Consider the following 10,557-nt stretch of genomic DNA (forward strand, 5'->3'; position numbering starts at 1 on the left):
GGACTTCTTGAAATGTAAGCCCATTGGCCTAATGAATCTTTCATATTTAGGTGGTTTTCTAATAAAGCCATCTCCAACAAATCAGACTTTTATAACCATCCTCTTTCATGCCTTCTTTCTCTTTCCTGTTCGAATAACTTTTATTAATTCTGTTTCTCCCTGGGCTTGAACTTTGGGTAGAAGGACTTCCCATTTTCCCGCTTTCTCTTTCCATTTTTGTTTAATCATATTGGAAAGTACTTTAGCTTGGGACTGTTTTTCTCTGTCCAACAGATAGGCAGGTACTACTTGTAGAGTCTTTTTATCATTCTTCTGTTTGGTATTCCTCATTTCATGCATCTTGATAGTCTTTTTCATTTGTATTTTCTCAGCATGGTGCTGTTTATGATGGAGCTTAGCCTTCAGACTAATCATCTTTTTTGCCTTCTTTGAATGTTCATGAGCCTCCCGACTTTTCTTCTTTCTCTTCTTCTCATGGTAATCCAAACGGTATCCATAGCATTTACGATGTAATTCAATATATTCGTTTTGTGGCATGGTGATGGCTGCGGAGTCGCTGGGAGTAGCCTCCCAGTTGCAGAGAAGTTGTCAACTTTCAGGTCTCAGAGACCAACAAGCTGACCCGATGTGGTCCAGAATCCCAAGGGTTGTAAAAACTGCTTTATTGGATGCTGTTGGAGTGGCCTCTCTGTTAACTACAGCAGAAGTTGTAGTCACAGAAACCCCTAAAGAAGAGAATGAGGTGGAATGGGTGGAATGGGATATGGTATGGAAGGTGGCATGTTCTAATTTCTAGAATAGTGCTCTACCATTATTTAAGAACTGTGACAGAAAGCTCAAGGCAGTTTTTCTCACTGGATAATTTCAGAGAAGTCAGTTGAATAAAATAAAAGTGAAGAAAAGACTGACTGATGTTTAAGAAAATCACTATATTGGGGCCAGGAGGTGGTTCAGTGGTTTAAAATTTAAATAAGTAAATAAAAAAAAATAAAGTAATTCTTTTTTTTAAAAAAAGAAAATCACTATAATGATCAATTAGTAGTTTTGGTTGACAATATATAATAGTTTACTGCTGTCATTGTTCATGCCTACAGATAATTTATTTTCTATTTTTGAATAAAAATACATTTGTACATTACTGATACTGGGTTCAAGAGCTATGTACCAGTGTACTGCTTTCAACTTAAATAACTGAGGCATTTTTTACTACTATTCTATTAAAATCAGGACTTTAGTACTTGCTATCATCAGATGAGGCGTTAAGAAGCAGTCTTTCTGTGGAGAGTAAGAATAATTATGTGCAAAGTAGAGAAATATCCAATTATCTGATAACCTTAGCGTAATAAAAATTTGTTTAAAGTTAAAAAGTATATTTTTGAGAAAATATTTATATGTCAACTATTCAAACTGTTGAAAATCAAACACCCAGCACACAATTCACACATGAACTTTCCCAACTCAGCTCTGCCTACCACGTATTCTGTGATTTACCGTCTGCTAGTAAAGATTAGTCTCTGTTTATTCCTTAAGAGTATTCCTCAAGGTAATCCTCTGGTTGTGGTTGCTCTTTTGCAATCTCTACTGATTATAATGCTGGGCTGGAAAAGTCCAGGTTATTTTATGGTACAAATTCTTTTGCATGGCTTCTCTAATCCTCTCTGTCAGCTGGAATTTTTATGATGCAAGGCAATCTTTCCAAGAGATTCTGTTGGCTTTCTTGTGATCTACCTTTGTTCTATAGCTTTCTGGTCATATCTTCAGATATGACCCTCCAGTTAAAGCCCTGACAATAATGAGTATTTCCAATTTCTGATGCAAGGCAACAGGTAAAATTGAACTGGTGCGAATAACCTTTCTGCCACAAAATATGAATACTCACAAATATTTTCCAATTCCAGAGGGGTCAGGAAGGGAGAAAAGTTTGTTTCAATTAAAAAATAAACAAACAAAAAACATTTTAACAAATTGCTGAACCTATCAACAGCTCAAAAAAGAAAGAAAAATTCTTAAATCTGCAAAACAAAGCATAGAAGAAAATCAGTAATGTTTTACTCAAAAGCTATAAAATTCTGTTTCACCAGTTCAGTCTCATGCAATTAATCTCTCTTCTGTTGAATTTGCAGTGATACTGTGGTCTGATATTTCTGTTTAAATCCTGGAAGTTAATGTTCAACGTTATAATTGGTATTTCCAGATTTGTCTCTACCACTAAGTTGGTCATTTTCTTGGTTGCTTTTTGTTCTCTTATTTCTATCTTTCTGTCTTTAGTTTTTCTGGTATATCACTCCCTTCAGAACTTCATGAAGAGCTGGTCTGGTGTTCGTAAATTCTTTCAGGTTTTGTTTATCTGAGAATATTTTAATATTCCCATATGAAAGATAATCTTGCCAGGTATAATATTCTGGATTGAAATTGTTTTTATTTTTTAAATATTATTATTATTATTATATTATTTATACATTCAATTGCTATACATCATTTAGAGTGTAAAAAGATTTTACCCAGAATGATACATATCTCAATTCAGTTGAGAATACTATACACATCCTCATTAACAGATAACAAACTATGTCTGTGTTCCACAAGTACCTATCTCTCCATTTCCTCCCCTAATGTCTGTTCTTGCACTCTTCCACTCCCACATTCTCCTTCCACTTTGTCTCTAGTGTCCTTAAAAATTTTTTTAGAGGTTTTTGCTATAGAACACATGAACTCACCAGAAAGACAGAGAGAAACAGAGAGACAGAAAGCGAGAAGTAACCCCCCAGGGGGGATGGCCATGCTACAATCCCTTCTCCTCCATTCTCTTCTTGGAATCTTGGGCACGCATGCACATTTGCCCAGCATCGATTTAAGTCAATGGGTTCAGGACTTGAACTGCGGTTGACTACATGGGAGTCCAGCGACATAGCCATTATGCCAAGTGCTGGTCTATAACAATTTTTAATGCTTTTATGTCTTCCAGTCTTTCAGTCTCTACAACAGAGTATGGACAGTCTGTATATGTTAAGTGGTGACATGCAATGTCTCTCTTTCATAGCCTGATTTGCTTCACTTAGCAACAAATCTTTTTTTCCCCTTTTTAAAAATTTATTATTTATTTTTTTACATACATTCAGTCACATTGTTTAGCTTACAAAGTGAACATTTCAATATGTGAACATTTCTCCCCAGTCCAGTTGATTAAAATACCTTCAACAGATAACAACAAATCTTTCATATTCGTCCACTTTCTATCAAATTCCAGGGCCTTGTTTTTTATGGCTGAATAATATTCCATGGAGTATATGTGTCACACTTTTTCGATCCATTGATCCATTAGTGGACATTTGACTTGGTTTCCATGTCTCAGCAATTGTGAATAGTGCTGCAAGAAATGTAGTTGTTCAAGCACTTTTCTGACAGAGCATTCTCCTGTCCTTTGGGTAGATACCCAGGAGTGGAATTGCTAGATAATTTGGTAGTTTTATTTGAAGGTATTTGAGGAACCTCCACATTGTTCTCCACAGTGGCTGGAACAATTTACATTCCCATCAACAATGTAGGAGTGTTCCCCTTTCACACATCCCCACCAGCACTTATCATTTCTTTTTTCAATCTTCAGCATTCTGACTAGGGCTAAGTGGTATCTCATTGTGGTTTCCATTTGCATCTCCCTTACAAGGAAGAATGTTGAGCATTTTTTCATATGCTTTTTGGATGCTCCTATGTCTTCCTTAGAGAGTTGTAGGGATTCTTATAGGCAGCAGATGGAGGATTTTTGATTTTTAATCCATTCCACCATCTGTGGCTCTTCATCAGAGAATTTAATCCATTAACATTAAATCTTATTATCAATATTTCCAGACTTGTCCCTATCATTAAGTTGGCCATATACTTGGTTGTTTTTGTTCTCTAATTGCTTTCTCTGTCCTCCTGTGTCAATCTTGGTGGATTATATATCTCTAGGAGTTTGTCCCTCTCATCCAGGTTTTTTTGTTTGTTGACATAGTCACTCATAGTATCTCCAATGATGTTTTGTATTTCTATTATGTCTATTGTAATGTTGCCTGATTCATTGTGAATTTGAAATATCTGGTTCTTTTCTCTCTTCTTATTTAGTCTAGCTAATGGTGTGTCAATTTAGTTTATCTTTTCAAAGAATCAGCTTTTGCTTTCATTTATTTTCTGTAGTTCACTTATTTTTCTATTTTATTTGTTTCTGCTCGAATCTTTATTATTTCTTTTCTCCTGACATTTTTTGGATTTTTCTGTTGTTGTTTTTCCAGTACTCTGAGGCATGATGTTAGGTTGTCCTTTTGCCACCTATGCATCTTTTTCTTGTGTGCACGATTTGCTATGAACTTCCCTATTATGACTGCTTTTTCAGTGTCTCATAAATTATGGAAACTTGTGTACTCGTTATCATTTGTTTCCATGAATCTTTTGATTTCAGTCTTGATCTCTTCAGTAATCATGAAGTCGTTTAGAAGTAGGTTATTTAGTTTCCATGTATTTGTGTGTTTACAAGGGTTTTTCCTGAGATTAATATCAAGTTTAATTCCATCATGGTCAGAGAAGATGCTGGATATAGTTTCTATGCCTTTGAATCTGTAAAGGCTGGTTTTGTGCCCTATCATGTGGTCAATCTTTGAGAAAGTACCATGTGGGGCTGAGAAAAATGTATATTGTGTGTGTGCGTGGTTTTTTTTTTTGTTGTTGTTGTTTTGTGAAAAGTTCTATAGATGTCTATCATGTCCATCTAATTTATGGTTTCATTTAGGTCCAGAATCTCTTTGCTTATTTTTTGTCTCATTGACCTGTTTAAAGGAGATAATGGGGTGTTGAGATCTCCAGCAATTATTGTGTTATAGTCTAGCTCTCCTTTTAGATCTATCAGTGTTTCCTTTAAATATTTGGGTGCTTCTGAGTTGGGTGCATAGATATTTATAAGTGGTATATCTCCTTGGTGAATTAGTCCTTTTACTACTATATAATGCCCTTCATTGTCTCTTCTTATGGCTTTTGTCTTAAAGCCTATTCTGTCCAAAATCAGTATAGCAATTCCTGCTCTTTTTATGGTTTCCATTTTCATGGAATCCCTTTATCCAGCCCTTCACTTTTAGTCTATGTATGTCTTTATCCATGACAAGGGATTCTTGTAGGCAGCAGATGGAGGGTTTGGGATTTTTAATCCATTCCACCATCTGTGGCTCTTCATCAGATAATTTAATCCATTAACATTAAGTCTTATTATCGATATTTCCAGACTTGTCCCTATCATTAAGTTGGCCATATACTTGGTTGTTTTTGTTCTCTAATTGCTGTCTGTCTGTCTTTAGTTTTCTTGGTATAGTATTGCTTTCAGAATTTCTTGAAGAGCTGGTCTGGAGTTGGTACATTCTTTAAGGCTTTGTTTATCTGAGAACATTTTTATCTTCTTTTCTCATATGAAAGATAATCTTGCCAGGTATTGTATACTTCATTGAAATTGTTTTTCATTTAACACTTTGAATATATTTCCCCATTCCTTCCTTGCTTGCATTGTATTTGATGAAAGGTTCGGTGTTAGCCTGATGGGATAGCCTTTGTAAGTGATTTATCCTTTCTCTCTTGCCAATCTTAGTGTTTTGTCTTTGTTTGTGGTTTTGCCAATCTAGCTATGATGTGCTGTGGAAAGGATCTCCTTGGAATGATTATACTTGGGGTTCTTTTTTATTATTATTATTTCTTAGGTCTGTATGTTTGAATGCCTCTGTAGACTTGGGAAGTTTTTATTTCGTGGAATAGTTTATCAATGCCCTTATTAGTTTCTTCACCTTCTGGTATACCAATTATTTGGATGTTTAGGAGTTTCATGGTATCTAGTATTTCTCATATAGCATTTCCGTTTTCTTAGTATTTTTTATAATTTGTTCTAGGTCATTGGTTTTTCATCTACTTCTGAGATCCAATCTTCTGTGTGGTCTATCCTCTTTTAATACTTTCAAGGGAGGTTTTGGTTTCCTGTATTACAGCCTTTATAGCTAACACTTCTGTCTAATTCTTTTTTACAGTGTCCAGTTCTTCTTTTATTTTGTGGAAGGGCTTCTTAATCTCTTTGAGCTCAATGTCTCTTTTTTCTTGCATCTCATAGAATTTCGTTACCATGAATACTCTAAAATTCTTTTTCTGACATTTAGGTAATATCCTCTAATGTTTCCCTACTTGGAGATTAATTAGAGTGGTCCCTTGAGGGAGATATATTACTTGATTCTCTCTCATCCTTGAGGCTCTTTTCCAGTTTTTAGTCATCGGTAATGTATTCACTTTTGGCTAATTTGTTGGAGAAAGATTCTGTAAGTGTGAGTTTGTGCGTTTCCCTAAGTGTGAAAGAATTTGGTACTATTTTCTCCCTTCTACTGCATCCTCCATTGTGGGGATCACAAGAGGAGTGTTGAAATTGGATTTATGAAGGAGAGTTTCTCTCTTTTTACAACCACTACAATGAGGAGCAAATAATTCTCTACAACTCCCAATATTCAAATGTTTAGTTACTATGCATCTAGCATTCTCTAGGCAATGGATTCAGTTAAATAGAAAAGTACAGAAAAAGAAAAAGAGTAGGAAACAGCAATAGGAAGAAAAAGTGAAGAAACAGGAAGAAAAAGGTATGGAAAGAAAAAGTGAAGAAATAGGATGAAAAAGAAGGAAAGAACTAGAATGAAAGGAGGAGAAAAAATACATCACAGAAAATAAAAAAGGGTTAAAATATAAAAACTGCGTGATGTGCAACATGAAGGAACATGACAGCAGAAATGGACCTGCCTGGATGAATTCTCATCTGCATGAGAAGAAGAGAGAGAAATTAGCAACTCAATAGTTCAAGGAAGGGGACAAAAAAAGCTTTTCTTTTTCTTAAAAAAGAGAAAAAAATGTTGGAAGGGACAGAAAAGAGCAAAAGGGAGATGCAGATTTTTTTCCTACTTTGCTAGCACTTGGCAGTGTGTGTGTGTGTGGCCTAACTGGAGAGCTTCACAGCTGCAAAGCTGGACCCAGAAGGTACAGGATAGCAGAGATGGACCTACTTGGATGGATTCTCATCTGGGTGAGTGAAATTGTTTTTCATGTAATACTTTGAATACATTTTCCCATTCTTTCCTTGCTCACATTGTTTCTGATGAGAGGTCTGATGATAGCCAGATGGGATACCCTTTGTAAGTAACCTGACATTTCTCTCTTGCCAATTTTAGTATTTTGTTTTTGTGGCATTGGCCTATCTGGCTATGATGTGACTTGAAAAAGATCTGCTTGTGTTGATTCTATTTTGGGTCCTTTGTATTTCTTGGGGCTCAATATTTGAATGCCTCTTTAGGTTTGGAAAGATTTTTTTCAGGATTTCATGGAATAGATTATCAATGTCCTTATTATTTTCTTGACCCCCCTGACATACCATTTGTCTGGATGTTTGGGCGATTAATGGTATCTAGTATTTCTCATATATTATGTTAATTTTTGGGGTTATTTTCTCTGTCATTTTTCCTAGGTCAAATATTTTGTCCTCAACATCTTAGAATTGATCTTCTGCATGATCTAATTTGCTTTCAATACTTTTGAGGGAGGTTTTGATTTCCTGTACTACAGTTTTCATATCTAACATTTCTGTTTGATTCTTTTTTATGGTGTGTATTTCTTCTTTCAAATCATGGAAGAACTCCCTCACTTCCTGGAATTCATTGTCTCTTTTCTCTTTCACCTTCTGGAGTTCATTTTTCTCTCATCTCTTGGATCTTGTTTAGCTTTGTCACTATGAATATTCTGAATTATTTATTGGACATTTCCACAAGTTCCATTGTACTATCTGTGGTTAATGAAGGGTTGTTCTTTTCCCTTAGGGAAGAGATATTTTATTGGTTTCTCGTATTTCTTGTACTTCTGTGGTGGTTTCTGGTCTTCTGGTGGATTATATGTTTATCCCTAATTTCTTGGAGTTAATTCTGGGTGTTCAGAGGTGTGCGGGAGGAGGTGGTCAGCAATCTCTCTGCAGTTCCACTTTTCTAATGCTCACCAAGAAACCTGCTCTTTTGACTTTGGAACTATTTGAGTTTTGGGGTCTGGAAGATGGGATTTAGAACAGAGATTCTTCAATTGCCTTTGTCCCTGAACATGGCAGGGTACACATCATATATAAATGGCTTCTATCTGAGTTTTGGGGTCTATAAGATGGAATTTAAAGCAGAGATTCTTCAGTTGCCTTGGTCCTTTGTCTATAGCTTTTTATTTTTAATGTTTAAAATTATAATTATTATTTATTATTATTATTTATACATTCAATCACTGTACATAATTTAGATTGTAAAGAGAATTTACCTAGTATGAAATACACCTCAGGCCAGTCCAGTTGAGAATACTATACATGTCATCATCCACAGTTAATAAACCATTTCTGTGTCCCACAAATGTTTTACCTCTCTTTACCCCCCAAATTTCCTTTCCTACACTCTTACCCTCTCCCACACTCCTTCTACAGTCTTTACCTGTCCTCCAGTCTTTCAGTCTTTACCATAGAGTGCAGTCGGTACATATTAAGTGAAGACATACAATCTCTCTTGTTCATAGCTTGACTTGCTTCACTCAGCAATAAATCTTCCATATTTATCCACTTTCTATTAATGTCAGGGTCTTGTTGTTTATTATGGGTGAATAGTATTCCATGGAGTATATGTGCCACACTTTTTCAATTTATTCTTTTGATTGTGGACATTTGGGTTGATTCCATGTCTTAGTAATCATGAATAATGCTGCAATAAACATAGATGTGCAAGTGCTTTATCAACTGACCATTCTCCTATCCTTTTGGTAGATACATAGGAGTGGGATTATTGGATCATATGGTAGTTGTATTTGAAAGTCTTTGAGGAACCTCCATATTGTTCTCCACAGTGGTTGGACCAATTTACATTCCCACCAATAATGAAGGAGTGTTCCTCTTTCAGAACACTTCTGCCAGCACTTACTATTTTTAATTTTTTAAAAAAATCTTCACCATTCTGATAGGGGTTGGGTGATAACTCATTGTGGTTTTAATCTGCATCTCCCTTATGATGAGGGATGTTGAACATTTTTTCATATACTTATTGTCTGTTTATATGTCTTCCTTAGAGAGTCATTAATTCAGCTCCTTTTCCCATCTTTTAATTGGGTTAATTACTTTTATTTGGGCAAGTCACTTGAATTCTCTGTGTATTTTTGTTATCAGTTTCTTATATGAGGTATAGTTTACAAAAATTTCCTCCCATTCCGAGGGTTGTCAATTCACACTATTACTGTGTCCTTTGCTGTATAGAATCTTCTTAATCTCATGTAACCCACTTGTCTCTTTTGGGGATTATTGCTGTGCTTCAGAGGGTTTCCCATAAGAAGTCTTTTCCTATCCCAATGTCTCCCAGAGTTTTTCCAGTGTTTTTCACCAGTAGTTTTATGGTTTGAAGTCTTAGGTTTAGATCTTTGATTCTTTGAGTTAATTTTTGTTAATGGTGACACATGGGGGTTCATATTTATCCTTCTGCAGGTGGATACCCAGTTTACCCAGCACCATTTTCAAAACAGGTTTTTCCTTTTCCCACTGGATTGACTGGTACCCTTTGTCAAAGATCAATTGGCTGTATGTTTTGGGATTTATTTCTGAGGAATCTGTTCCTGGGTCCTCATGTCTGTTTTTATGCCAATACCATGCTGTTTTGATTACCATAGCTTTGTAATATATTTTGGGGTCAGGAAGTGAGATGTCACCTATCCCTACCCCATTTTTGGGTCAGGAGTGAGATACCACTCTTCTTGTGTAGGATTGCTTTGGCAATATGGGGTCTTTTATTATTGCAGATAAATTCTATGATTTTTTTTCTAGATCAGTGAAGAATGTTTCTTGTAATTTTATAGGGATTGCATTAAATATGTAGCTTAATTTGGGTAGAATGACCACTTTGATTTTATTAATTCTCCCAACCCAGGAACATGAGATGTCTTTCCACTTCTTTGTGTCATTTTTAATTTATTTTAGACACCTTCATGGCTCCTGCAAACTAACCATTTCAGGGGAAACAGAAAAATGAAGATTTCCCACTGATAATTCGGCCTCTAGCATACAAAACTCGCATGATTGAACTTTCAAGTTTGGGAAGAAACAGACCATCCACCAGATGACTAGAAATCGCTGCAGGACCACAGGAAATATGGGAAAGCAGGAAAATACCTCTCCTCCAAGGGAAAAGGATATCTCCACTTCATCCACACACAGTTCAATGGAAATCATGGAAATGTCTGATAAAGAATTCAGAACATTCATAATGGCAAAGCTAACAGAGATGGAAGAGAAGAGAGACAATGAACTGCTGAAAAGGAAGGAGAAAGGAGTTGATGACTTCCAGGAGGTGAGGAACTTCATGCAAGATCTAAAAGAGGAATTTCACACTTTACAAAAGAATCAGATGGAACTGTTAGAGATGAAGGCTATAATATAGGAAGTCAAAATCTCCCTTGAAAGTATTAAAAGCAGATTAGATCATACAGAAAATAGAATCTCAGATGTAGAAGAGAAAA

This window comes from Tupaia chinensis, unplaced genomic scaffold, assembly GCF_000334495.1.
Source record: "Tupaia chinensis unplaced genomic scaffold, TupChi_1.0 Scaffold147880_1, whole genome shotgun sequence".
Classification (NCBI taxonomy): domain Eukaryota; kingdom Metazoa; phylum Chordata; class Mammalia; order Scandentia; family Tupaiidae; genus Tupaia; species Tupaia belangeri.